Consider the following 23,122-nt stretch of genomic DNA (forward strand, 5'->3'; position numbering starts at 1 on the left):
CAAATTGTCATATGTCATTTTGTCACATAGATAAAATTGGCTTGACTTGAAACATTGAGGTGAGGAGGTTTGGCTGACTCTATTGCAAGGCATGATGCTCCTGTTCACACTCTGGTACCGGTGAAAACAAAATGAAGCTGACTATATAATAACATTATATATATTTTATATAAAGTGTAAAAAATCAAATATATGTAATATGATGATTTTTACAGAATGTTTGAAAACCCTAATTATCCCTCAACGGCTGATGTGTAATCCTTTTATCTCACATTCATTTCTTAAATCAATTTGACATTAAAGGGGCATTTCACTAATTTTATGATATGAAGAACAGTTTACTATTCATGACTGCTTACTGTGTGGAAAAAAGGGTATAATGATATCTGTGGCTCTGGGGAAGCTTTGCAAAGTGTGAGAAAATGACTCTGATACTCTGATGTCAATCAGGTTGCATCATGGGAAATGGGATCCAGTGTTTTTGGAGTAGTAGGGACTAAAAACTCAAAGTATTTCGGCTTCTGCTGCTTCAATTTTGACCATTCTTTTCCCAATCTGCCTCTCACATGTCCCCTAACTTTATGGAGGGATGACTGATGACGAAGTTGCTGATGTGACTTTGGACGAAAATGCCTTTGGAATAAAACTAATTTCTCCTTTTCTCACCTGTATTGGTGAGGCTTATGTTGCATTTGAGGAGTTGACTGTTACTGCCATCAGGACAAAAACATTTTATTTCTTTACATTTCTTTACTGGTTCACAAGGTGCTCAGGCAATATAGAAACTACAGGCTGTGGAGGTAGCTTTAATGAACTAGAATTAATTCATTGAGTGAGGAATGCAAGATCAACCTCAAACTCTGTAGCTTATTAAGCTTTTAAATAGCCTATTCAGCACTTAGGGAACTTTGCCACTGCCTCTTTTTCATTCATTAATTTTCTCGAGCCTCATAAAAGTCCTCCTCTCTGCTCTTAACCTTATGTCATCTTTGTAAATAGCTTATCTTTATGAGAATTTACTCATTGATTTTAAAGGAAATTCCGGGAAAATGTAACACCTGATAATTTCAGAATTTCCCCAAAGACCAACTCTTAGCCCCGAGAAGAACGATGCCTCTATTAGAATGATATTGGGGTTTTTTTACGATATAGACACTAAAGTGCGGATCATCAGTGAAATATTACAAAAGCCCATTTTTGATGAGTTGTCAGAGAAGGCAGAGGAGAAGGACAGAGCATAGTCGGAAGACATAAATCCTCCGCTCCTTTTCATGTATGATGCGTGTGCCCTTGGTTACCTAGTAACTCTCTCTTCTCCATCTCCAATCGGCGCTCCCGAACATCCAGCCGTGGTCGCGCCGCACGCTCCCGCGAATCTCGTGTTGAGCCCAAGAGTCAAGGCAAAAGCATCCAGACGCACCAGGACCAGGAGGAGAGCTTCCCGCTGGGGAAAAAAAAAGAAAAGAAAACATAATAACATGGGAGAAATGCAGTGAAATGACAGCGGAGCGAGGATAATGAGAGCCGTTATCGCTTCAAAGGAAGGTCATTCCCGAAAAACATAAGCAGTGCGCAGACTATATACGGATATTTGGAGTACATGCGAGACTGCAAGTGAAGACCCCGAAACAGTGAAACATTGCCCCGGCTTTTTATTTTCAGAAAACAAGGCATGGGGGGAATTACATCTCGACAAGGCAGGTGAGTCATTTCATGATACTTGACGAGCTGCTGGGGGGGAAATCTTAAGGCTGTCTGCGTGGTGAGTGACTTAGGAGGTTGAAGGAGAAATGGGCACATCGGGCTACTTGGATTAAAATTGTAAGACTTCTATTTCTATTTTTTCTTAGTGTTTTTTTTTTCTTCTTTTTTTGTGCTACATCGACGCAGCGCTGTAAACCGGCACCAAGCACGTATACTTCTAAAAACGCATTTAGATTTTGTGACTTGAGCGGACTACCTCGAGTCTTAATAGAGGCAGGGATTTGGATGCTGGATAACTGTGTGTGTGTGTGTGTGTGTGTGTGTGTGTGTTTTGTCCACACTGGCATATGTAACATGTCACAGCACCGCTGCGCTGCAAACGTCAATGCAGACAAATAAAATCCTATGATAATTGTTCAGGGCACTTGTTACTTGGGTATAAAGACGTATTGTGTGCGTGATGGAGCAATGACGCGCAAGCTCTCTCTCTCTCTCCCTCCCTCCCTCCCTCCCTCTCTCTCTCTCTCTCTCTCTCTCTTTGCTCTCCAAATCAAAAATGAAATAGCCCGGTGACTTGCTTGTGGGCAAATGAAATGGCAGGCATTAAAGTTTAACGGGAATTAAAGGACGAATTGTTGAATCAAATCGGCCAGGATGACACCAGATCCTAGATTTTTTTTTTCTAATGAGAGTGGGATCTGCAACCAGTTTGTAGCAATATATACCTCCATCTGTTGTGACGAGGAGCAGCATAACCTGCCACAGACATACGTGGGGATCCCGATTTAACAATTCCCTTTTGAAGTTTTGCTAATTAATAGATTTTTATTCTTTTATTTTTGCTGAAGTTTCTAGATGAAACAATGGCTTGCTCGTAAATGCCTCATTATAATGCATGAGCTTCAATGAGAGTTTGCCTGGTTACTTGCGGATATTGCTTTCTGTCATTTAAAGTGACAAAAAAGAGTGACCTCAAAAGAGTGAATGTTGGTATTATTCCCATGTGAGTCACTGAAATTCTTCCTGATGTAACAGCCTGTCTTTTCATTACATGATGGCGTTGATCTTTCAGACTTATTCCATGACTCTGCTAAAAAAAAAAAATTAGCAGTAAACAGCCTCATTTGTCCATCTTTATAAATCCTGTGAAAGCTGTAGAAACTATATACAGAAGTCTAATTAAATTTAAATCTCAGTGTAATGACCCTGCAGGCCTCTCCTGTCTGCTTCCTCACATTGTGAAACTCCTGGACACATGGCGTAAAGCTTGCAGAGCTAGTCTCATTGTGGTCAATTGTAGGAAGAATAATTAACTGTGAGGGTTGAATTCAAAAAAGGGAAGAGGGAGTGAAAATGTCAAGCAAGAGTTGTCATGGTGATTGGTTGAATAAGCAATGTGTCCCTGAAACCTAAGCATTTAGAAAATGATCCAGCCTTTTATGTGGTATGCATGCCACACTATTGATGAAAGAAGTCCCTTAATGGGACATAATAACACAGACACATAGAATTCCTAGTTTTTGTCGCACCCATTTAAAACCCTATGAAATTTGATTAGGACTCCTTGATTTGATTTGCAGGCAAATTGTGTTCATTTATATTGTATGTGCGTCTTCAATATCATGCGAAGGATTATGCATGCTGCTGCTGCTGTTGCTGCTGCTTGAGAATCCTCTCTCAGGCCCTTCGGTGTTTGTATCCTAGTCCAGCAAAGTGCCATTTTTCAAATTCCCTGCTGTTTTAATATCCATTCTTCACTTTTTTTTTCTTTTTTTTTGTGGGAGGGGGGGTTGAATTTTTCTGGGTTGTGCCTGAGCTGTGGAGCAATCATTGCAATTTACGATTAAAATAAATAAATAAATAAATAAAAAACACTGTTGAAGAATAACCACAGAGAATGCTGCTCCGCCGAATGTCTTCATTTGCAACTACAGATTAGACTGGAAGGGGTTGGGCCATTGAGAAGTGGTCAAGACATGATCGCCGACAGGCACCGCACACTAACACACACTCCTGAACACACACACACACACACATTTGGCAAGTGCGGCATTGAGTCTGTTGTTTACCCTGTGAGTCTCAGGACTGCTCAAGAAAAGCTCCATGAGACTCCCTGTCTGCTGCAAAGGTCAGCAAGGCTTCTTCCTGACCTAACGTGAATACACCTGAGTAAGTCTTGGCCTGACTTAACATGGATGAGCCACTCATTGGTCTCCGGCCCAAGAGGCCTCGTGTTTTTTAGCCTTCGGTTTCTCTTCTCTGCGTGCTCTTGCTCGTTATTGCTCTCACATCCAGACGCATGCATGGGCCGAGAGGTGTGTGTGAGAGCGTGCTTCTCTGTGTATACGCAGAGGTGTGTTGTTGCACATATGAGAAAAGCTTCTGGAAGGTTATTTGTGTTTTCTAATATTCTTCATTGTGTTTGACGTGTTGTCTTGAAGCAGCAGGAGCAGGAGCTGAATAATTTCCCAAATGGATACCTCTGACCTTCTGAAAATATGTCCTATCATTGCCTATCCCACAGCCGAGGAAAAGCCTGTCATTGTTCTAGCACTGTTTTCACAACTTTGCAATGTCATACGCACAAAAAGAAAAAGGCAGTTGTGGAGAATTTGGATTTAATGCAGATTAGTTTTCACCACATTACCAAGCAAACAAGATAATTATGCTGGCCTTGACAGCTGACGTTCATATAAAATACACAGTTTAGAAACGTCTTACCAAACAGACATATAGTTCACTTCATTTATGCTATTACTGCCTCTGTTGGTACCAGAGATTCATTTAGGAAGAGAATTCAGTTTTTATGTTATTACCACTTACAATGTAAATGATTTAAAGTCCCTCAGGTTTTCAATTGCCCTACACAATAGCAGCAGTGTAGAGAGCTCTGAAAACTGATGAGGCAACAAACAGCAAAATCTTTTAAACCCAAGTCAAACCGTGCATCATGACGTGTCAACTGAGCCCTTTGATAATCTAGCCTTCCACAGACATAGCTGTACAGTGACTAATGAAGGAGGATAAACTTGTCTCTTAGTATTTGCTCAGGAGGATGCGCTTTCATCATCATTAAATCACACCTTTTGTGACAGAATTGCCAAAAAACACCCTGATTGTGTGCTTTTCTGGATTATAACTCGAGACGAGACGACAACTCACCAGATACACTTGTGTCATATTCGTTTTAATAATGAATAAGACATATTTGTTAAATCTGTGAAAAGATGAAAGTGTCTTTGTTTGACTAACAAAACGGTTTTGGCCTGAGGCACAAAGATACGCCTCAAGTCTAGTGCACATAACATATTTAACAGAGATTTTACATTGTTCATGGCCCAAAAACATCTCCCCTGACTAACAGGTTTCCCTGCCAAAGACCAATGTCTGCTTAGTAAACAAGATTCTTTTGGACATCGCCATTCTAACTACAAAGCAGATGTCACACAGTATGTCTCCACTCACTCTCTGCCAGAAGTTATCTATTTATTATTTATTTATTAATTAGACCATTTACACTCAATAACACACAGGCCGAGGACGAAGCCGACTGAGTTTAAATCAGGGATGTAACCAAATATGCGGCAGCAGTGCTGAGCTATTTTTGATTGTTTTTCCCTTTTTTAAAGGAGACTTTTTAAAAATGCATCACATGGAGAGAAACAGTGAGCGATGGGGGTGGGAGACTGTCATGATCGGAAGAGAGAGCGTCTCTCAGATGTAAAGCTGTACTTTAGACTTACATAAGCTTAGACTGGGATAAAACTAAATGCGTATGTGGGACATGCAAATGACACAAATGACCTTTTTAACTCCGGCATACAAGAATCAATTCACTCAGGCAGCGAATGCAAGCCGTTTTTTTTTTTTTTTTTTTTTTTTTTTTACATTTAATTGATTATACTTTGTGAAACTGTGGCAGATATTTGCAGACGGCGGCTATGATTTGCATACTGTGGTGTTATTTGCTTTCCACTTGCACAAACTAAGTCTCAAATTTATATGTAGATTTCAGTGGATTTGACCGGGTCCTGTACTTTCTGTCCTCTAAAAGTCCACATTTGTAGCTTGCCAGCTCATTTAAATTTTAAAATGTCTGTCAAAAAATATTCAAGGAAAGTCTGAAATGAACAAAGGAACAGTCATTCTGTCTTTACTTTGTGGCTGACAGGGGTGAAACCTTGCCTGTTTGTTTCTGGAAAGTTCACCTTAATCTGTGTGATTCAAATAGCATTTTCTTTCCGCTTAATCCATCCGGAAAACATACAGACAAGTGACAGGGAATCAACACTTTTTTAAATCCACAGGGGATGAACGTTACTGTCCAGGTAAAGTTGATGTGGCAGAGTGTGCCTTTCGCCCGTCAATTCCCTAGCTTCTTATCCAACTAAGCAATCACTAAGCCCCTTTCTCTCCTCATTTTCTTAACATGGAGACAGTATTGTGTGGGTCTGGCAGGACAGAGAAGCGAGGGCCCGTCTAATTCATGGGGTAAATTAGTGGAGATAAGGCCTGAGTCAGTACCTCCAGCCCACCATAGATCCCCTGGGGCAGGCTCTTAAGGAGCTTAGTAAAAGCCTGTCGTATGAAGACATGACATGGAGCTGGCTAAATGGGCTACGTTGGAGTGTCTTCCATCAACCTAATATTCATATATGGGTCACTGTCGTTCAGGTTTTAATCCCATTCAATTTATTCATTCTTGGTTATTAATTCAGAGTTTTAGGAAAATATGGTACCATGTGTAAGAAAAGTGAAAGAGGGTGAATTAGTGCAGCTCTAACGCAGCTGTGCACCAATCTGACACAACACTTAAGTCCCACTCATAAGACCGTGTTGTGTAAGACTATGAGTCCGTGCCACCAAATCAATAATGAATGCTGGTTTATCCATAGTAGAAGAACAAGGAAGAACTCCTCCTCCAGAGTCACTGGGTCACATACACTGGGGAAACAATTAGGAGCTTTCTCGTGCTTCACAGTGCCCACCGCTTTTTTTTTTTCTTTTTTTTTTTCAGCTGCACGCATTTCCCGTAATTTTTCTCCTGGGTCCAAGCAGCATGTCTCTGCCGCTGCTGAGAAATTACAGACACCGGCCCGCAAAGTCTCCTCCAGCCAGAACGACAAAAGGCCATGTCAGGTCCCTGTGATATATGCGGGGGCCATGTGGAAGTGGAAAGCATGGTGAATGATAGTCAGACTAGTTAGACACCAGTCTTGCGGTGTGGGGGGGTGTTAACCTCATAATGCTGACAGATTACAGATTTAAATATTTTAAATCTCACAGAGCACATGCTACTGGTGGTGAAGAGAGTGAAAATGAGTGCAGTAATGCAAGAGATTAGTAGAGATCCTTCCCCTCTCTCTCTCACTCACTCACACACACACACACACAAAAAATAAACCTCGTCACTGCCACCAGTTGGCCACCGTACTTTCATAGACCCCTGTGACACAAGTACACCCTTGTCTTGAACTACAGTTGCTCCCTTTTGCATGGTCCCTTCTTTCCTTTATCTTCTTCTTTTCTCTCTGCCTATGCCTGTGTGTATTTTGGGAAAACACACGCACACAAATCTGCTACCCTGGTAAACAAATATTGAAGTTTTTTTTTTTTTTTTTAAATATTTTGGATTTTGCCAAATCAGTGCTGACATTGAGTCCAGCATCAGTACCATGCTGCTTCTTCTTTCTTTCTATCCCAAGGCAAGTTGTAAATAATGTAGAAGCGTTTATTTATATCCTTTTTGTAAAAATCAGTTTTTAGGTAGGATGGCACCACATTTTTTTTACCTGTATTTGTGAAGAAGTGTAAAAAGATAAGGCATTAGGCACAGATGTGACTTGTTCAAAGCTCTGGATGACCAAGATATTGCCTATCTAGCATTTATTTTTCATTTTACCATTCTGGCTACAGAGGATCCTGGAGACCAAATAAAATATTATGTGTATCATAAATGTAAAGTACAAGAATGTGATGGCTCAGTCATTTTACCTCATAGCAAAAGGGCCTGTGGTTTGTCCCTGTGTGGATTATGTTGTTTCTTACTCTGGGCTGTAGCCAGAAATACTGCAGCCCCACTCCCCTAAGACGTTTTTGACTAGACTCCCAAAAAGTGAATAATGTGGGTTTTATTCCTGCATTCTCTTTATTCATTAAAGTGTTAATAATACAGTACATACATTTTCTGTAAATTAATCTCTTTAAATGTTTGTTTCAGAGCACTCTACCCAGTGCCAGAGATACAGTTCCTGCAGACAAATATTAAATCCTCTCATTTTAGCTTTTATTTTTTGGCCTAAAACAGTGAATTGTTAGAATATCAATTCTAAAAAAAATACTACTCTGTCTTAAAAAACTCAAATGTGTCATTTATGTGTAACTGTAGAGTGTAAACACCTCCTCAGGACATTTAAAAAAGCCCAGATTCCTAAAAACAATAGTGCGGACATGTCCTTGGTGTCTTTAGTGGTAGCTGCTGCGGCTCCGTCTTTACTAGCGCTCGCATTTCCTCCCACATTCCACATACATGCAAATCAGGTTGACTGGAGACTCAGAATTGCCGCTAGGTATGAATGTGAGAGTGAGTGGATGTCTGCATGTTAGCCCTTTGATGGGTGTCCACTGTGTCCTGTTACAGCAGTAGTATCCAATAACCTGAATAGGAATGTGCTACATACATACATTAAACAATATATGGATCACTAAATTCACTAAATAGCAGGCAACCAAATCTAATGAGATTCTCTTAACAGCGCTGCTGTGTTTTACAGTGTGGATGCTTTTTAAATGTGCCTTAATGACATTGTAAACCCTCTGCCATAACAGGATAGTACCTGCTTTGGGATTGGTTTATTTTGGTGCTTACATGTAGACCTGCTCCTGACTGTAATCTATTTATATCTCTTGCCAGCTTGGCAAAGTTTCCCGATAGCCTTTGGGGACAGAGAAATACCTCCATCAAACTTGGGGCCCATCTGTGCCCAGATTCTTCCCAAAAGGAGCCATCCTCCACAATTATAGCTTTCGTCCAATGATACCATCATCATGCCATCACTCTGTGTAAGAACAGGCTCCAGGAAATTGACTTGATATTAATCTGACAAAATTACGAAGAAAGGAAATTAGACTGGGGAATTTTCCCTGGCATTGATTTGGTTTTAAAGGTGGGATGCACACTTACACTCGGCTGTTGGAGCTTAAATAATAGAACATTTCGTTTATTGATTGTTTCAAATATTCTATGACAGAACACATCAAGCTTTAAGACCCATGCAAAATAGTTTATTTGACCCAATATGTTCTCTTGCTGCAGCTCATTACATTGATACAGATCCAGCATCACCTGAAAATCTGGGTCATTACAGAAATAGCCTTGTGGCTTACTCTCCCAAGATGGCAGCTCTGATGAATTGGTGGCTGTGGGTCACTATGACAATGGCTTGAGTAAAAAAGAAAAAATACACAAAAAAAACGTGGGCATGAAGGGAGGAGTGCAGGGTTTTGATGAGTTTCCTTGTTGGTTTGAGGTTTTTAATCTAGAGAAAGTTTTGATGTGGTGATGTGGGTGAATGCATAAGACTAGAGGGATCCTCTGGGCACTTTTCTGATCCTTTAAGTAGTGCAGATTTGAGGGTTTTGCTAAAACTGCCCAAATTACGTGCCCAAAATCCATAATCATATATTATTTGTGGAATGCTGTAACTATGTGGGATGCTATTTGGACCATGATTATTAATATGCTGTATTTTCATGGCCTAAAAGTGACATTTTGAACACAACTTTATTGTGTTTCTTATCCAGTTGAAACTTGGAGTTTTTTGTCTCTCGAGTCTCAACAACAGGAAGGTAGATTTGGGCTGAGAGACTACGGAGTTGTAGTTTCTCTCACAGGTCCTTTTGGCCCGCAACCACTGTGAATTTCAAGCGGATTTTAAGAACAAGTGTTGAATGACATAATAGTAGTGGGCAGTTCAGTCCTGAAGCTGAAGAGTGAAATGATACTGTTAGATAGAAATGGTTCTCTGAGAGTACCAGGAACGGAGAAGGGATCAGAGAGGATAAGAGCAAGGACAGAAGGAAGAGGTGAGATTGAAAAGAAACAAGAGGAAAATGGTTAGGTTGGAGAAAGGTAAGCCTGGATAAGCCTTTTGACAAGTGAGCTCTAGGTTGGAGAGAGCCAGTCAAACAAAAATCTGCCAAGTTTGTTTTATTCATGCTGTGGACAACTACAGCTTTACTATCTATCTTTTTTGTTGTTTTTTTTTTTTTGTTTTTTTTTTTACAGTGATACACAAACAACAAGCAGAATATAAATGCTACTGAATCGTATCCTGGAGTTTTTCCGCGCTCCCTCTTTTATGTGAAGATTTTTGATTGAGGCAGATCTCCCTGCCATGTTGAAAATTACTAAATGATTCAACGTTTTCTGACACCCCAGAATTTACTGGCATTCTCATCTCTTATTCCCTTTAATCACATCCTCTTCCAATCCAAACCTGCTTCACACACATTTCATGCATTTAAAATTCTACAGAAGCCCCCAACTCTGAAGCAAACAGTGACAATAAGCATTTATTGTTGAAGCTTTTTGGTAGCCTGGCACCCTGTAATATGTTAACTAATGGGATGTTGAATGGAGTTATTTGTAATTGCTGCTGAAGAATAACAATTCACCAAACAGGATATTGAATCTACATTCTTGGAGCCTCCTCTTGATTCGTACAACCATGCTATCTCCCAAAGTCTACATCTAAAATAAATTATTGAAAGGAAGAAGTATTGTGTACTTTGCACCCCATAAAGCATCAGAACTGTAAAATACAGTGCATTCAAGCGGTACTGTTAAACTGCTACACTACATGTTATTTGATTGGCTGTTGAAAAAGGAAAGTCATTAGCCAGCCTACACACTCACTTTCGCGCTGCACCCGAAGACTCCTCGGGGTTGATTCTAATGATACCCATGTGACTTATCCAGCAGATCCATGATCAGTGTGTGAAAAAAGGAATCCAGAACTGACCTAATAAGCCATATCTTTGCCTTTGTTTCCAACTGTGCTTTTTGAAAGAAGACGTTAGGAAGCACGAATGAGGAAACCTTATCACAAAAGACGTTGGAAATGTGACATATTTCCTCAGGGATAATTGTGCTTTGTGTCTCGGTGGCCCACTTTTCCTTCATATTGATGCTTTGCTGCACACGAATGACAAACAGCTGCATCACATGTAAAGGTCTTTCTAGTCAAATCCATTAGCAAAGGTCCAGAGCAGAGGACTTGAGAGCAGAGCATTCTCCATTGAGGAAATGTTTACTCTTTGCCTTTAATTGTTGAGTGCAGTGTGAAAGGACTTGTCAAATTGGGTTAAATGAGGATCCTCGTTTTCCCTTTTAATCTGAGACTTGCACCCCATACCCACGCAAAAACAAAACGCAGCTGAAGATAAAAAGCAGCCAAAACAAAACAGTAGAGCTTGGATGTAGTGGTGAATGGCTCATAGAGGATATTTATGTAATCTTGGGGCACCAGGGCTGACTCAAACCCGACTCAGAGCCGCTGTTGCAGAGAGAGGCCCAAGGACAGTAGCAAATTTTCTAAATCCCTGGTAGACACAGAAAGTTAAGACAAGCAGTGTTGCAATAAAACAAAGCCCAACCCATTTATCTGAGCATCCCACACAACCCCTGGCCCAGATTTACAGCCCCGGGCATCGAGAGCTACCAAATCTTCTGGCAGCCACCGCCGCAGATATTGATAGGAAGAGCAAGAATCCCACCAAGGAATTCTGAGCTGGAGGGGCTAACTTCCCAAAACATGAGCTGTCCTTTAATGGCTCAGAATCAACACACCAAAAGAGTATGATATAAAACATTATATCCTATAATCACGTTGTAAATTGGAATAAATTGTTCCTCATTGATTTTTGCTCTTTCTCTGAACTTGTCCAGCAAGTATCACATGCTATGTGGCATTAAGGGTTTATGGATTGTTTGACAAAGCTAGGTCTTTGATGAGCATTTGTACCCTCCGGAGAGAGAACACAGCCGCTATTCCATCAAGAGCAAAATGCCTGTTTGAAAACAAATAAAAAACAGGCCCTCTCTCATCATTAGATCTAAAGCACTTAATCCTGCACAGAAGCGGCTCTCCTCTTCTGCTAAAAACCTTTTCTTTGTATCCATTGCATATGGATTTCCTTGGTGGAGGATGTCTGCATACCAAGTTTGCTGATGCTAACCTCAGGGCAACCCTCGCCATCATGGCCCTCTTTAGGTTGTCCCAAGGGTGCGGCTACAAATACTTTTTAAAATTATTCAGAAGATAAAAAAAAGTGGCTTATGGATTACAGCGGTGAAAAGGAGTCTAGCGCTGAGATAGAAAAAAAGTATTAGTTATTGAAACAAATGCTTTTGTTCCTGAAAACTTAAAGCGCTGCACTTTGGTGCTGTCATATGTAGAATCTTTGAATAAAAGCTGCTGAGTGAAAGTTTTCTCTTGATTTATCGCTCCATTTTTTCTCTGCCAGCTCATAAAACACAGAAAAGGATAATAAAAATCACCTACACACACACAAATACAATCTGAGACACACCTACACAGGCCAGCATTTATGCCAGCTGGTGTTTCTGTTCACCACAGGGGTAAATGTTGGTCATAGGTGACGCACCATGTTGGCTCAGAGGGCTCCGCTTTTAGTGTCTGTGAAAATTGCGGGAAGGCCCTTGTAGTCACATGAAATTTTACAGCAGGCATGGAGGCACTTTCATTGTTGTGTTCGCTCCGCGCAGAAGCTCCAAGGCTCCTCAGCTAGAAAACAACAATGGCCTCGTTGTTCTGTCTCTACATTCATGCCTGGTAAAAGGAACGTAAAACTCTCTCTACCCCCCCACCCACCCCCACCCCTGCGAACCCCTGCTAGTTGCACTCGTATCGGCACAGTTCAGACACAGAGGAATAGTTTTCAAAGTGTCACCGTTTAGGGCATGGTTTGGATGTCAGCAGTTAAATGAATAAATAATGTGCCCTCAAGTTGCATTTGATGTAGCGGGATCTGATCTGATATGACTATTCACTAAAGCTAGCTAACATCCAGATGTTAGAGGAAAACCCTTTTTTTTCCCCCTCAGGTTGTTAATGAAACATGGAACAGGGAGGATGTTTGTAGCAGCTCCACCGACAAAAACATTAAGGACGGGGTTGAAAAAAGGCAGTTGAGAGCGAATTTGATTTGCGAATGTTGCGTCGTGTGCATGTGCAGACGCATGATCACACAGCGGAGTATGAGTGTACATACAGTATCTATCTACAGTATGTGTTGTCATTGCTCTGGGCTTCTTTAGTTCAAAGTAGGCACGGAATAGGAAGACAGATACAGTAGTAGCTCGCTATGCATGTTGTGTGCGGTTTTTGAGGAAGTGCAGACAACCCGAGGCCAAATTTGCCTGCAAGTGTTTGGACATGGCCTACTTTTAAGTGTGCAGTCATTAATGTGGTCTTCTACTCTGTTTTAAAAGCACACAAATGGGATTTTAATTCATACCCAGAGTTCCATACGCAGAGTGTCTGTGCTGGTTCTTTTCATTCCTTTAAATTCAGTGCTGTAGTTCAAGATAGTGTGTATGTATATAATCTGGATAAAAATATTATGGATTTCAGAAACAGTGACATCCTGTATGTGTGGCGCCTCGCTCTATGACCTTGAATACTCAGAGTAAGCTGCAGTGTCTGAGGATGTGCGTGTTTGGAACCGTAGTGGCCTACTCATGTCTCATGGACTTTGTAGTGCCTGTGTTTGAATAATGTCCTGCAGGAGACACTCTAAGTGCAACGTCTAGGACTCAGGCGTCAGCAGTAATATCAGGGCAACCTCTCCTCTCCTCTCCTCTGTGTGCAATGGCATGGGGGATATTACAGCATTAGAACGCATGAATTATAGCCCATATTGTTAGCTCAATGTCAGGGGACATAGACGTGTTTCTGGTACCACCATGGCATCAGTCAAAAGCTAGAATAGGAGAAACGGAGATTATGAAATGTGTTTTAAGTGTATCCCCGTGCACACTGTTTTGGGGCTGTGTTGATAAATTTAAGCCAATTTCACTGAATAATGCTGTATTGAATTAGGATGCCACATTTGTCACAAACTGTTGTGAGCTTAAGGCAGCTCCCCTGTTTGATCTGAAGGCTGCTGTGCTATCATAGAGCCAGGTACGACTGAGCGTTCAGTATCATAGTAAATGGATCTGTGCATTTCCCAAAGACCAGGGTGGTGGGTGGGAGATGGTGGTGGTGGTGGTGGTGGGGGAGAGAGAAAAAAAAACAACCGGTGCAATAACAAAGGATGCATTACCTAATAGATTTGGCAGAAATACAGAGTTCAGGGCGGTCTGATAAAGCTGGGTTACAGTACTTTAATCAATCACTAAGAACACGAGCCAATTTAGGAAGAAGCCTGACATTCAAGATAGGCTTTCAGACAGGATTAGAAATAGTGAATGGAGAGTAGGCATATCTGCCAGGGCGAGCCGAAAGGACTGTTGTCAGGGGACAGTGTTCCCTCCTCCATGTGTGATATTGAGGCATGTCTCTGCCTCACCCACACACCCAACCAATCCCCCATCCTCCCCCGCCCCCTCTTTTATATTTGAAAAGTCACATTCTGTCTTCTCAGCCTTGCCCCTCAGTTACACTTGTTTTTTTCCAGGAATGCAGATGAGTATTAGTAACAAGACAGCGTTGGTCGCCTCTGTTGTTTACTCTCTCCCTTCAAGAAAGGGCACTGTCATTTAAAATGTCCCTCAGAGCTCATCATCAGCTGGATTCTCTGGCCTGACTAATAATATCTGGAATATCAATGTGAACATGCAATGAGTGGAGCAGAGACGACTGCTTTTCTAAACAGACAACTGGGAGAGACACTGGAGGAAAAACAGCTGCTTTCTTTCCCTCCAGGAAATCTTTCTGGTGTCTCTTTTACCTAGTCACACACAATCTAGCTTGTTTATCTAGTCTGTAGCACTTTCAAATAACCGGACAGCAGGATCTCAGTTGAATTTCAGATTAGATGTTTTCAGACTGTGAGGCTAAAGCTGACCCTGTCCTCAAATTTTGAAATAAAATTAGCAATTTTCCAAAGCTTAAGGATCCCCTGAGGGGAAATCCTAGCCTTTAGCTTCAGCCCCAGCCCTATAGCCTGTGCTGGATCAATGGGGGAAAGCCGCCAGGGACTGCGATGGTGCTGGATAAGGGGATGGTTCAGCTGTGGTGATTGATATCACCTCACTAATCCCTCTACATCTCTTCTAAATCCACCTGGCTGTAGCTCTGAATGAGCCTGTAATGCGATGAATTAAGATTTAAATGCTCAAAACCACATTTACATTTCTGTCATATTTTTAAATTTCAACATAATGAATGTACAATGTAATTCAGGAAGGAAGTCTTTTTTTTAATGATATTTTGTAGGTTTTTATTTACATTTATAGATCTGTATTAAAGCTCTCCTGATGCTGAGTGCAATGCATTTTCTTTTCAATATGTGAATGCATTCCCCAGTAAAGCAGGCTTTCTCTGAAATGTCAAAGACCAGTATGTCATATTATTCATCTGAATATGACAGTACTATTAATTTCTTAAACACCTCTTATTAATGGCAGATAGAGGCCATGTGGTGCAGCATGTGTTTATTTGGTCTTTGTTTACTCTGAAGATGAAGGTCACCCCCTCATTAGTGCAGCAGCATCTTTTTTGATGTTGTGATATACATAGTAATCAAGTGTGGCTCACATCGCTGTTTAGTGTTGACCTTTAGTTAAAAGCACATCACTGTTGGGTCGGTTTGAAACTTAATTATGCTCCCATGAAACTCCAGGCACCATGTACAGTGGACAGACCTCATTTATTCTGTTGTTATTAGGCTACAGTAACCCTGTGCTCCCTCTGTAAATAGGGCCCACACCATAATGCTTATGAATCCATTATGTAGTAAATAAAATAGATGCTGCGGGTTTTGCTGTGTCAAGCGCACTTGCGTACATCTCGGGCTTTCAGCTATGTATTCAGAAATCCTGCTTGTCACACAACAATACACTCTGGCACCTCTCACTTCTCCGCAACTACCAGGCATTTGCATGTCAATAGCATCATTCTACCACTGTGCGTTTGGCATTTGTGAATACCCTGCAAGGAAGCCAAGTAGTCAGGGCCTTTGAAAAAGAAACATCAGAACAATGTGCAATGCTGCGTTCATTAACACGTTACTTTCTCAAAATCCATCGCGGCTTAATTGATCATCAATCACAATTAAGGACTCTTAAACGTACATTTCAGGGGCCGTTTTAAAAGTATGTGCAACATTTCAGCGCGTGCCTCAAGGGAAAAGGTGAAGCTAAAAAACTGCTGTATACGACACAATAAAGTTCTTTTAAAGGAAAGACACAGTGTGATACTTTTAGATCAGAACAAATTAATTAATTTGTGTTCTTACATGAAGTCTAGAGTCTAACACCATATTTTACCTGAACGTGGAATATCTCTGTTTGCACATTAGTATAACAGCTAAGGCACCTAATGCATTATTAGCTCATTAATTTTACAGGCAGCATCTGGGTCATGTCTCTGCTTGGTATATGTATGCTTCTGTGGAGCCCTTTCACACCGAATGATAAAGCTGATCTTTCAATTTTCAATGGGAACTGCAGCCTACTTACCTTAAATTAAATATGTTATTTAGCTTATTAGGCCATGGAAAGATTCATTTTCTCAGCATACTTACAGAATGTGTTTTACATGCCCACACATACAGCGCATGCACATGCACAGAGCTATTACATTTCACAGTACAGCCCAAACAGCTTTCATTTTTATTGTAATAAATTAAATTAATTTCACATTCTTCTGGACAAGTTGATCTGAATTTTTAATCTTTGTCTGCAGAAAAATATAATTCCCATTGCAGTGGATGAAAGTGGTGAATTACATGTACTCAGTGCAGGGCTCTGCTGCTTTTTAAAATGATGCATAGCTAAGTGTTGTCCTCAGGATGATCAGCTCTTCAAAGGTCTTGGCTTTGTATGGTTTATGAGGATGCCTGTGTTTGTGTTTTAGTTTCTGTAATAGGGGGTGGTGTGTGGCAAGGACATTACAACTGCAAGAATTAATTTTCTCTGTTCCTCCCAGGAAATGTCCAAGAAATTGTCGACATTACTGCATCGTAAATTACCCACATAATCCCAGTTTTAGATGTATATTATATACTATTCATTGTAAACACAATCTAAATCATGTTATCATGAGAACCATTCTTAAGGCCCAGAGGAGCTGTTTTGTTCATTTTAAATAATTGCTCACCAGTGTGGGTTACTCTTACTTGCATATCTGTGTTTGATGCTGGCTCTGCAAATGCTTATTGAGGCCAAGGACAACTGCATGGTCTCTTTAACCCAGAGTAAAAGTAAAAGAGTCAATACTAGCCATAGGAGCTGATCCATCTAAGATTTTATAATGCAGTGCCAATGAACTTGGAACCCAGAGTGTGAGAGATCAAATCCCCATTGTAATTACTAGCCAGACCTCAATTAACTCACAGCAAACCCTCAGTTCAATTCTATATGTTTGTGAGGTGTTAATGGCTGCTTAAAGAAAAATGTTTCCCCCGCTCCCATCCCTGTCAATTCTTTGGTATTTGTGATCCACTTGGATCAATGTTAAATGCACTGCATATTGTTAGATACATTACTTAAAATGACATACTTTAAGCATTCAATACAGAGCTTAAATTGGAAATAACCCATTTATCCCAAAGATATCCTCATTAATCTCAAACTATAATCGATCGGTGTAAATGTGAGTGAGTCTCTTTTCAGGCAGTAACTCTGATAACTGGCAGGGAACTCCATGACAAGCAGCGTTTAGACCAAAGAGTGGAGCAGGAGTAATACACAGCAGTTCACGTTTGAAGTGATTGTCATAAACTTTGATTTGCTTTATATACGTAGTGCCATGCCAGCGCTGTTCAGGTTCCTTGCACTTGCCTGAATTTTATTAGGGATGCATCCCAGAAGGCAAAAAATCCATCCTCCTATCCACTGTAAGCCAGAAATTGATGTTAGTGCTGCCATGTTATATGTGCTGTCCTCACAGTGGAGGAGATGAGAGGAGCTGCTTGAAATATTTACTGAATTCTCCTTGGTAGGCTCGAGTGTATCCTCTCTGGGAATTCAATCATGTTTCACATGTGCCCACTGAGTCCAATCAAATGTGTTCCCACTTCACAGATGTAGGATGATTTGACCATCAAGTAGGAAACACGGCATTCAGAAAGGTATCAGTATAGTAGTCCATACATTGACGATCTGATTCTGCTGATAATTGACACTTGTGTGATAATACATCTGATGAAAATGCTCTTGTAGTGGATACTTATGCAGTACTGATGCTGATTATGTGAAAGCCTTAGAAATTCTTTTTATTTATCCTCTCCTCAACTTTCTCATGAGCAGTGTTTTGAAGTCTACAGCCATGCTAGTAGCTCTGTGAGGCTATACTTAAGCATGTTGGTGCCTTAAGATAAAAATAAAATCAGAAAGCTAACATGCTAGTGATGACAATGTTACTATGTTGCACCATCTTCTTTAAGTGTTACTATGTGCTTGCTAATTAGCTGGTAGAAAGTCAGAGAGTAGAGAGTCATTGGGATTCATTCATTCATTCACCACTGATGGCTTTACCAAACACAGTCCATACAATAACTGTCTTGACATGAAATCATAAAAAGACAAGAAAGCCAACCTAGTGGTAAAAGTCAAAAATCAATTAATCATCAATGAGTGATGAGTTATAATTATTAGATTCAAAGAATTCAGAATTTATCTACTTCTATTTAAAAATGGATATTCAACCTTTTTAACTATTGATGAAAATGTGTATTCATTTGAGGATGTTGTGAAAGGTGGTCTGCAATGTCATACATTCTGGAAACCGGAAAGACCCTCAGACACTGCTGCAATGGCAACTAGATAGCCAAAAACATTAGGTGAATAAAGCATGGTGTACAGGAGAAGAGACATGCAACGTGTTTTAAAGTCAAGGAAAATTAATGGCTGGACAAAATTTCATGGCAATCCATCCAGTGGTTGTTAAGATATACCAATCCAGACTGACCAACAGGCCAACAGACAGACAGAGAGCGCTATCCTTAGGTTAGCAATTCTCCAAAATTCATAATATATTCATGTATAATGCTACTATATGGTTGAGAACTCCAATAATGTAACATCATAGACATCCAGTAGGAAATATTGTAATGGATAATGTAAAATGTGTAATATAAACAAAATCATCAATTATATCTGGCCTTGTTTTTGGCCAATGATTTGGCCAATTCTGAAGACAGACACCCTCATCATCTTGTTGCTCTTTGGTTAACAGCAGTTTGGAGCTGTGCTGGCAGGGTGATAGAAATTACACACCAAACACTTCGTCAAGAGAACAGATCCCACCCTGCAAACGGCATCTGTGGGAGCTTGGATAATGAGTATGCCATGTGTAAAGCCTTAATGTGTTTACATACAGCTAGATTAGAGACGGACCCAATACTTGCCCCTGCGGTTTCTCAAAGAATCCCTGTGGGCTACTTGAGTGATTAGCTACTTTGAGTTTTTTCAGTAGAAGTGTCTAGTGGGACTCTGCAGTGGATCAATAGGAGTTTGGATGATGAACTGTTGGGGAAATTTCTTTATTTATCATTTTTTAAATGTAAGCTCCTCAGTATTTTTCCATCTAATTGAGTCAGTTAGCTTTGATTAATATCCCTGTGCCCCCACATATTGTTGCACATATCGTATTACTGCCTTAACTGTATCTGACATTCAGAGGCGTGCACACCCAGTCAAGAGAATGAGAGGCAATATAGATGTAGGAACAGGCCCACTGCCTCGACTTTCAGCTTTAGGACTTCTAGATCAAATCTGTCCCTATCATTTTAGTCACGAAGAGCAAACAGTTGTTTCAAGCACCGTCAGCAGTTAGCAGAATGGTCATTATTTATTTGCTGTGCAGACACAGTATCCATCTCAACATGTGCTCACCTGGAATCTGTCTTTATTTGGCCTGCCAAGCTCACCCCTCCATGTTTCCTTGGCCGTTTGGCTGATAATGATACTCATGGCAGCCTTTATCCGGCAGCCAGGAGAAGGGGTGGAGACACAGCTTAGCAGGCAGCCACAGCAGCAGTGCCGTCATTCCTCACCATCTCCCTTTTGCTTCTTTAAAAATATGTCAGCATCACCGTGGTGATTAGCAGTCAGAATGTACTGCGTCTTTGTCCTTGATTTAATGCCAAATCTCCTAAGTAATAATGACTGCACAGGCTCCGACTCTGACGGAAAAGGCAAAGGAATGGAAGAGTGGGCCCTCATCCCTCACTGTTATAGTGGCACTGGTTCCCAGCAGGAGCCTTATGAAGCTGCAGTTTGGTTTTGACATTTTGTGAATGTTGTTTCTGAAACATGCCAATCTCCTTGATTTAATATGGCATGCTGTTGTTCGTCAAGCCCAGGAGCTTATATAAAGAGTGTGCCTGCATGGGGAGACGTGCAGTATGTGTGTGTACATTCATTATTGATTTTGCTGTGTGTTGAAATCCATGTTTGCCAATCAGAAATAAACATGTGTAAACAGACAATTTACACATATATTTTCCACATTATTGACACAAAGGCCAGAGAGCAAGCCTACCATAAGTGTAGCTTGTCTCAAAATGGAGCCTTCACACATGTAGATTGGTGTCTTGCTGGAGCACAAATGGAAGGCGAAGACACTAAATTAACTTCTTGTATTTGCCTCTCACATTTTAATGAGTTCAGCTGAGGTAACCGCCTGAGTACATAGGTTTCTGTCTTCTGGTTCCTGTCTTGTTGCCTGTCTCTTATCATTTCTATAATGGCACGTTCAGCCTTGGTTATAATGTAACAGCACTAGAAGCATTTGTAATCAGTGATTGCACTCTTTCAGGTCAGGATGGCTCACTTCATTTGAAGTTAGATGTTCTAGAGGACTAATGCAGCTTTGTGAATGCCTTTGTTGCAGACTGGCTACTATAATAACAGAGCGGGGACAGTCAGAAGCCCCATCTACTCAGAACTCTTATTGGTTCCTTTTTTATCAGAGTCCATTCAGCGTCTCTCTAAGGGATGTCGGGGCGTAGGAGTACATTTGGCTCTGTGCTCAGACTTTTATTGCGATGCAGAGATCTCTCTGCTGTAGGAGAACAAAGGGTCTTCTACAGTAAGTGTACACGGCTGTGGGCTCGGACCAAAATGAAGAGGAACAAAGTCTGTGTATTTCCTTCTAAATATGGGATTTGTATGGGGGCAACTCACATGTTGTACCATTGGGGGTGCTTTTGAATAATGATGAATAGGGATTGGACATCCGGAATTTAACATGTCCTATTAATCAGGGACCAGAGAATTGGGTAGGAGGGTGTTTAACAGCGTGTACTTGGTGGAGTGCCGTCTTGCATTAAGGGCTAATAACCTCCCTTAGAGTCAGCACAGCACCCATACCACGCTCCCTCCCCCCACCGCCCCCTCCTCCTCCTCCTCTCCTCCCCTCCCTGCCTCCATCGCCCCAGTTGTATTTATTACGGGCTGCAAGGCCACGGTGATGAGACGATCAATATTTCTGGGATGATGAGGGAGAACTCATGCAATCTCTCTCTCTGTTCCTCCCTTGGCAGCGCTTCAGCAGGTAGAGAGATCAAAGCAGAGAGGACCTCTGAGATGGTGTTGGAGGGGAGACTGATGAAGTCCTCTGTGCTGTGTGTCCTCTAAACACACACACTCCATCACACTGTCCTATGTCCTTGCTATGTCCTGATTAAAAAGTTTGACCTGATGTATTTTATCTCGAGTAGAATTAGTGTTTTCACATTTATTCTGCTGCCGTGTGCACAGATCTAAACAGAAATAACTCCAGTTAAAATAGAAATGGAAAATCATGTGTCTGTGCATCAGTGTCTACTGGGAACTGTAAGGTGCCCTTTTGAAAACCTCCTTTCGGACAGACATCTTTCTCTGCTCAGGGGATCAATTTGCAGAACTCTTCACCCACAGAACTCATAATGGATCATAAATGTGGTCAATTTGAATTCAAGTTGTAACTGTTTTTTGTGAAGGATGTGGGCAATCAGGTGCCTTTTTATTAGATTTTAATGGTTCTTTTACAATCACCCAGTTAAAATTAATGCAGTCCAATACCACAGTTTTGCAACATATCCTGCCTTTATCAAGGTTAGGTCAGTTTTTGCTAAATATAATAATAATAATAATGATAATAATAATTGATAACTGATATACAGCATTATAAAGGGGGTGGTATGAATAAGGTGGGGAGTATAACACAATACAGTTCAACAGCATCACAAACCACATTCTCTAAAAAGAGTATAAAGTTGAATCAGTGCCTACCAGTTTCAAGTAAACTGAACATTATAGCCTTCATGATAGTAATATACAGTGCAGGGCTGTAGTATTAAAGTGAGGTAGTTTGTGATGAGTATATTGTATTACTGGTTGTGTTTTGTGTCTGTGGGTGTTTTCTTGTTGAGCTGCATGGATTCTTATAGATTAAGGTCCATATAGATTCAAGTGAGTAACACATTTGTGAGTGCTATGTACTCGTCTTTTATAAAATCAGAAATGAAATGAAATACTATTGTTCGTTATAAGAGTATATGGCAGTAATGTGTGCTAAGTTTCCTGTCTATGCTAAAGGGATCCTGGTGAGCAAGGAAGGGACTTTGTCAGAGTGACTTTTCTAGCATTTTGAAGCCTTTGCCAGCCCTTGGCCCCCAGCAATGCATGCCTTTTAGTCCCCAGATTGGATATGGATGGCTTTTCATGTATTATCACTTAGCAGGTGCTCAGCATGCCAGAGTCCCTGAGCAGAATTGTCCACTGCACATGTTCCCATTTACACATGTATTGGCAAAGGTGGGCTCATATTGCAGTATTTACAAAATGTATGTACGTGTTTTTTTTATATGAAGCGAGGGCTTCCGAGTACATGTCTGGCTTCCATTGGCAGGCTTTCCACTGATCCACCACTGTAGCAGATGGGAATAGCTGCCTAGCGATAACAGCACCTCCAGGAAAATCAGGATTGCTTTCTCTCAGTGGTTAGTGGCCCTCCAATGGCTGCTGATACATTATAAATCATTTACACAGTCATTTTGGATTGCAATATCCTCCTCTAAATGCTGGCTTTTCTTCTCCATTGTTATTAGAACGAACTCTGCAGTAGGCGCACAAGGCTGAGGGGGACCCTAAGCCACAGAAATTGAAAATTGATCAGGCAGTGTGGGAAGGTGTTGTTGCTGGTGCCACTGGCTCACCCTGGGACTGCTGATTAGCATT

General features: G+C 40.9%; 1 protein-coding gene across 2 annotated transcripts in view; it reads left to right on the forward strand.

Annotated features, from left to right (window-relative positions):
• The first annotated feature begins 1,339 nt into the window (after nt 1-1,339).
• Nucleotides 1,340-23,122, forward strand: part of nlgn3a (neuroligin 3a) — a 115,725-nt gene continuing 93,942 nt past the window's right edge. The window contains exon 1 of one of the 2 annotated variants that reach the window (XM_018675646.2): nt 1,340-1,701. The gene's annotated coding sequence lies outside the window, so the exon portion shown is untranslated. The remainder of the gene's footprint in view (nt 1,702-23,122) is intronic. The other variant, XM_018675647.2, reaches the window with a different exon arrangement.

This window comes from Lates calcarifer, linkage group LG8 (assembly GCF_001640805.2).
Source record: "Lates calcarifer isolate ASB-BC8 linkage group LG8, TLL_Latcal_v3, whole genome shotgun sequence".
Classification (NCBI taxonomy): domain Eukaryota; kingdom Metazoa; phylum Chordata; class Actinopteri; family Centropomidae; genus Lates; species Lates calcarifer.